Raw genomic sequence first — 6,000 nt, 5'->3', positions numbered from 1 at the left:
TCCCAATGATGTACTTCCTGCAGCTAGTCCGCACGACCCACTTTCACTCCCCAGTAACATCCTAAAATTTAGAATCCATAAACGAGCAAAGCTCCCATCATTCAATATCTCCCAACGACAGGATTGACTGGTTGAACACACGAGTCTTTTTGGAGACAGATCATAATATTCTGTTTCCACCCCCTAAAGGCTTATGGCCACTTCACAATGCCAAATGCATTTACTCCATCTCTACGTGCTCCTAAGGTTTAAATTGCTCAAAAGATAAATTTCTCTCCTCAGTTGTAAGTTCCTGTAAAATCAAAAATAAAGTTACGTAATTCCGGTATATGATGGGCAGGGCAGATGTTGCTGTTGTAAAGAAAGAGAAAGAATACAAAGAAGGATCATGTCAAAGCAAGACTGAGAGTCAGCCAGGCACAGACATACTCTACTGCCCTATGTCTGGCACCCAGGGTATGATTGAATGAAATGAGCGCCATATAGTCTTGATCACTATAGCCCAGATAACATCTGCTGAGGCAGTATCTTATGAAAAATACAGTTGAAGTTTTACTGCAATGAAAGATTCTAGTCCTATGTTACAGCTACTATAAGAGTCCTCATTTACACTCCAAATCTTCTGAGCACAGTCCTTGCGGTCAGATTTCCCAAAACAATTCTCTTTTTCTGAGGACCCACCAGCATCCACCCCACTCCATTAATGCTCTCCTTACAAAACTCCAGGGCATCCCTAGAATGCATGCCAAATGACTGTTGAACTCCATCATCAGGATCATCACCAATGGCTACGTCTCTGGACCAACTTTCTGTGTTGACGAGACTTTTCATCACTGTTAAAAAATACTTACAAGAAACAACTTCAAGAACCAAAGCATGGTGGAATTAAAATAGTTAGAATGGTCTAATAATAATCTTGTTAGAATAGTCACCTGGTGTCTTTTTGTTTTAATGTGTAGGTCAAAAGTAAACAAAAGCAAAGAAAGAAACACTCAAAATATTTCTATAGATAATTTATTGTGGAATTATTTTCTCTTAAAGTGTATATTAATATAAATAAGGGAAATAGGATGTAACAAGTTTGTCTATTCTTACAACTATTATATTATTAACATGATGTCATTAATTTGTTGTCTTGACCAATACAGTACCATAGGAAAATAGCACAATAAAATTAAGATGGTAGCCATGGAAACTCCTAGAATATATTCATAGAATATATAATGCAACTATATTTAAGACCTCCTAGTCTGCCTGGAAATCAACATTACTCAGTATTACAGAGGGTCTGGACACTGTTGCTGTTATAGGTACTGACACATTCCTGTGTCTGTCATACCTATTTTTCGTGATTATTGGTAAAGCTGGGACCATTGCATGTGTCCCATATTACAGTTTTTACAAGTAGTTCACATTTTAAATTTAATACCAATCAAAGAGTTAAACATGTGACTGACAGGAAAGGTAGGCATTCACAAATCTGAAAACCTCTCAGAAAGGAAGAAAGTGAACACATTTGCTTCATCATCAGCTTTAAAATATCCAGTTATCCAAAAGTGCTAAAAGTCTACTATTCTTCAGAGATGAGGGGCAGGGTGAGCTCTGCAGTTCCTCTGGTTTTCATGTTTGTCACTATTTTTTAGGTTAGCTGGCTAAGCAGGGACTATTTCTAGCCCTAAGAAGCTGTCAGGAAGTCCTCGTGATTCAGTTGCTAAGCAAGTGTGTCTTCAGATGCTGTTGTCTTTAGGTGATGATGCCCTGCTTGCACATGGAAGAACTCTCCCCCGCTCTCCACTATTGGTCGTCTAAAGATGCTGGATGTTATTTGTACAGCATTGCCCTCAGTGGGATGCAAACTTTTCTCTTGCTCTGTGACAGCACTGGTTTCTGAAACTTGAGTGATGTTAGACAGAATAGACCCTTGTTCCCTGTTAAGAATGGGAGGAAATTTTGTGAAGATCCTGGAGGTAGAGACCAGAGAACTTTATCATACATAGCTGCAAACTATACACAGTTATGTGGGTCACTTGGCCATACTGTTTACTTCCTGCTTCTGAGAAGTGCCAGCCTGTGCAAGGATAGGATAAACTCAAGTTTCTCATTGTTGAACATAACACTTTAAACATCTCAGATTATTCTAGCTTAAGCAATATTGATTGTTTTAACCTGTGGGAGCAAATCATAAAGAATTTATTTATAATCATTTTTCACTTGTCTTCTTTGCAAACTTGGCTTTACGACCTTATTCTTTTGGAATCCATTTCCTACCTTATATGGAATCAAAGTGGTTTATAGATTGAGTTGTTTTGTCCAGGCACACAGGAATTCCTCAAATTTTTTTTTTATTGTTCTGAGTCATTTGGGTGGCAGAGCTGACGACCCTGACCTCTAGAACATGTCATGGGGATATCAACACAACTTGGGTGAAATACTTGTTTTATGATTCTAACTCTGATTTTGGCTGGTTCTACTACACTGGATAATCATTTAAATTCCCTGAGCTAAATTTCCCAAAATGTTTTAATAATTCATTAGATTAAAGCATACGAATAATTTAACTCAGAGTAGAAGCACAATTAAATGTGCCTTCTGCTTTCTTTTCTTAGGTATTTTTACTTTTGTTTAATTTTTATTATTGCTAAAAATTATTTTATTTTATACTATAAATATACTAGGCTATTTTATTATAGCCTAGTAACTGGATAATCACTGACTTTCAGAACTGCAATAATACTTTGTAGCATTATTTATTTAATTCATACTGAATGTTCACTCACCCACACACATGCCAGAGAAAATGAAACAAACATCTACTGTTCTGAAGAATGTTCTTATATAGGGAGGGTTGGAACAAAAAAGTAGTTAAAGTCAAGACCAAAGAGAGGAAATGAGGGAGGAGGGACTTGGGACCTGAAGTTTTTGCTCTCCCATAATGCCAAGATAAACATTATTAAGTCATGCTTTGAATGTCATATCACCTATTTGTGAATGCTATTCTTATCAAATGCCCAGAAAGATGGTTTAATATTTTTTAAGAGAAATAAAAAATAGTCCTAAGAAATTATGATCTCTTACAATTTTTTAGAACATGAACACAGGAATTTAAAAATCAGCAATAAAAATTAGGTAAGTAGTGGCTAGGGGAGATAGTGGCTCAGTCAGTAAAATGCTTGGGATTCGAGCATGGGTTTGATACTGGGCAACCATATGAGAAAATTTGGGTATGATGGCACACTGTAATCACAATGCTAGTGAAGTATAGCAGGAAAAATTCTGAGGTACCCAGTATAGCCAGTTTGTGAATTCTTATCTCAAAAAATAAGGTGAGTACTGCTTGAGGAAGACAACCCATGCTGACCCCCTGGCTTCCACACACACGCCCACAAACAAATACACATGCCTGCATAAACACATGTAAGCACACAGGCACACACGTAAGCACACATGTTAAATGTGTAGGGCCCGGGTCTACCCTTGTTCTTGGGGTTCATCTTGAGGACAGTTTCTGGTCAGCCAGCTAAAACATTCTGTTTGTTCCTGGCTCCCTTTGCCCTGCCTGGTCATTAGTTATAGGGCATTGTTGACTCCATCTCTGGTGTGGTAATTTCCCACCTGCCTGGGCGGAAATCCTTGTGCAGCAGTAAGGTATATAAGGATTTCCCCAAGGTTAAATAAACAGCATTCAGCTGATCTCCTTTCGAATGACCCAGGTCTCTTGTGTGTTCTTTCAATCTCCAGGCCCTTACCCGACTCGCGTACCGTACAGTGGCACATGAACTGTACGGAGGGGGTAACACAGAATCAGGTATTACAAAATGAGTAGGTATTCCAGTCTATTAAAATAGAAAATGTGCTACAGTACTGAAAACAGCCTGGTATTGGCATACAAACAGACAGGAGGACCAATGGAACTGAATTGAAGATCTGGATATCAATCGACACACCTACTTACACATAATATTTTACAAAGAAGCAAAAAATATAAAATGGATAAAAGAAAGCATACTGAACAAATGGTGCTGGCATAACTGGATATGAACACATAGAAGAATGAAAATATATCCATATCTATCACCATGCACAAAACTCAAGTCCAAGTGGATCAAAGACATCAACATAAACCAACCACACTAAATCTCATTGAAGAGAAAGTGGAAAGTACACTTGAATGCATTGGCACAGGAGACCACTTCCTAAATACAACCGCAGTAGCACAGACACTGAGAGCACCAATTAATAAATGGGACCTCCTGAAACTGAGAAGCATTTGTAAAGCAAAGAACACAGTCAACAAGACAAAATGGAAACCTACAGAATGGGAACATATCTTCACCAACCCCACATCAGACAGAGGGCTATCTCCAAAATATACAAAGAACTCAAGAAATTGATTATCAAAAGAACAAATAATCCAATAAAGAAATGGCTAAACAGAGAACTCTTAATAGATAAATCTAAAATGGCTAAAAGACACTTAAGGAAATGTTCAACATCCTTACTCATCAGAGAAATGCAAATCAAAACAACTCTGAGATTCTATCTTATACCTGTAAGAATAGCCAAGATAAAAAAACACTGATGACAAATTATGGTGGAAACAATGTGAGGCAAAGGGAACACTCCTCCATTTCTGGTGGGAATACAAACTGGTACAGGCACTTTGGAAATCAGTATGACAATTTCTCAGAAAATTAGGAAACAATCTTCCTCAAGACCCAGTAATACCATTTTTTTGAATATATACCCAAAGGATGTTCAATCGTGCCACAAGGACACGTGCTCAACTATGTTCATAGCAGCATTGTTTGTCATAGCCAGAACCTGGAAACAACCTAAATGCCCCTTGACTGAAGAATGGATAAAGAAGATGTGATACATATATACAATGGAGTACTACACAGTGGGAAAAAATGACATCTTGAAATTTGTGGCTAAATGGATAGATCTAGAAAACATCATATTGAGTGATGTAACCCAAACCCAGAAAGACAAATATCATATGCAGTCACTTTTAAGTGACTTTTAGACATAAAGCAAAAAAAAAAAAAAAAAAAACCAAAAAACCAAAAAACCAACAACAATGAAAACAACCAAAAAACAACATCAACAAAAAACCCAGCCTACAATTCGGAGAACCTAGACAACAAAGAGGACCCTAAGAGAGACATACATGGATCTAATCTACATGGGAAGTAGAAAAAGAGAAGATCTCCTTAGTAAATTGGGAGCATGGGGATCATGGGAGAGGGTAGGCGAGGGGGAAAGAAGGGAGTGAAATGGAGAAAAATATATAGTTCAATAAAAACAATTAAACAAATTAAAAAATGTTAATTATTACTGGCATTGGATTTCTTGATCTTAGGCTCCAGAATGAAGTTTCATTTAAGATCAGGCTCATTTGCTTTTATTTAGTGTGCCAATGTGTGTGTCTATGTATGTATGTGTGTGTGTGTGTGTGTGTGCATGCTCACATGTGTCTGTGTATGTGTGTGTGCATGCTCACATGTGTCTGTGTATGTGTGTGTGTGCATGCTAACATGTGTCTGTGTATGTGTGTGTGTGCATGCTCACATGTGTCTGTATATGTGTGTGTGTGCATGCTCACATGTGTCTGTGTATGTGTGTGTGTGCATGCTCACATGTGTCTGTGTGTGTGCATACTCACATGTGTCTGTGTAAGTATGTGTGTGCATGCTCACATGCGTACATGCACCCACTGGCATACCTGTGTCAAGTCATGGATTTGGAAGCCAGAGAATGACTCTTAAAAATGAGTTTTTCCCCTTAACTCTGTAGGATCCAGGGACTGATCTCAGGTACTCAGGCCTGTGTGGAAGCATTTCACTGGTTGAGTCATCTCAGGTCTTCTGCACTCAATTCTTATGTTGACATCCCAGTCCTGGTAAGTCTCAGTTTAAAGAAAACACCTTTAATAAAGCAGCTAAAGGAAGTTAGGTCATCAGGTTCGGTTCTGATATAACATGGCTAGTGTCCTTATAA

Source organism: Microtus pennsylvanicus, chromosome 6 (genome assembly GCF_037038515.1).
Source record: "Microtus pennsylvanicus isolate mMicPen1 chromosome 6, mMicPen1.hap1, whole genome shotgun sequence".
Classification (NCBI taxonomy): Eukaryota; Metazoa; Chordata; class Mammalia; order Rodentia; family Cricetidae; genus Microtus; species Microtus pennsylvanicus.
This window is presented reverse-complemented; position numbering follows the sequence as displayed.